Source organism: Diachasma alloeum, unplaced genomic scaffold (genome assembly GCF_001412515.2).
Source record: "Diachasma alloeum isolate Michigan unplaced genomic scaffold, Dall2.0 Dall_scaffold_22850, whole genome shotgun sequence".
Lineage (NCBI taxonomy): Eukaryota > Metazoa > Arthropoda > Insecta > Hymenoptera > Braconidae > Diachasma > Diachasma alloeum.
In genome coordinates, this window is record NW_021682844.1 from 31 (window position 1) to 1,152 (window position 1,122).

General features: G+C 35.0%; 1 long non-coding RNA gene across 1 annotated transcript; it reads left to right on the plus strand.

The window, feature by feature from the left end:
* Positions 1-260: 260 nt before the first annotated feature.
* LOC107047141 lies at positions 261-984 on the plus strand. The gene is made up of 3 exons (XR_001461629.1): positions 261-346; positions 616-806; positions 866-984. It is a non-coding gene; the product is annotated as an uncharacterized LOC107047141 (long non-coding RNA).
* Positions 985-1,122: the final 138 nt, after the last annotated feature.

Genomic DNA, 1,122 nt, shown 5'->3' on the forward strand with positions numbered 1-1,122 from the left:
CGATTGTAAACAATAAATTAAAGAAAATTATCGCTGAGTCATTATAACACAGTAATATCCGGATATCTTGAAGGGACATCGTTGAGTTTTCGTTTAAATATGTTAATCTTTCTTAAATGCCAAATGTTCACGGAAATATTGTAAGGGAGTTTAATCCATTTATCTTAGTCTAACACATGTCCACTGATACGTTTTGCCATCTGTTTTTCTAATCCGCAAACTGATTTCTTTCTAGGGATCCCACCCACTGGAGCTGAAATCCAGGCAGTCAGAGTAGATCAGCCAATTGGAGGAATCCCTATCGCTACTGTTCCACCTGCAAATGACAACTTCGAAATCTTGTTGTGTAAGGAAAATAGAAAAATATCACTAATTCTCTTCTCAAGTACATTTTGCTATTACAATGAGTGTGTAATATAGAAGTGTCAAAATAAGTTTTCTGCAATCGCACACACTCTGGTCAGAACTTAATTATTTACATGAGTTAAAAATTATCGTATTTTCATTATTTATTGTATTGTTTGTCATGAAACATACATGTTTCATTCGAAATTCAAGCATTGTTGTATTCGGATTTCAGTTCCTGTATCAAACCTTCCTCTTTTATTGTTTTAGTGCGAAGATTAGATCAATGCATATGTAATTTATGCAATAATTCCATCACTGAGTATGTTGCGTCGGCATGTAGACATTGGTTTGGATGCAAACAATGTACGAAACTCTATGTTCAAGCCTCTTTGGAAATGAATGCCTTCTTGAAGTGTCGATGGTGCCTCCAGGAGTGTCACGGATTCGAACGTGTTTATGTAAGTCAATTTCTTTAATAGTATAAAGAATTAGTCTTCTAAAAGAATGAATGTTTCAGATCACATAGGAATGCCTTGGGAAAAAGGACTGCTTAGGAGGCATCTTCTGGCTCCAACAACATCTTACCATCACAAATACTCCACTGTTCTCTCATGTTATCAGGATAAACGGGAGGTTCAATACCATTAATGTCTATATATAGTTATCACAGAAGATTCCCTTCCATTCTTAATAGCATTCTCTACCAGTTTACGGGCCTTAGGTCGTTTTATTAACATTTACTGATTTATATTATCTGATTACTACGAATGAATG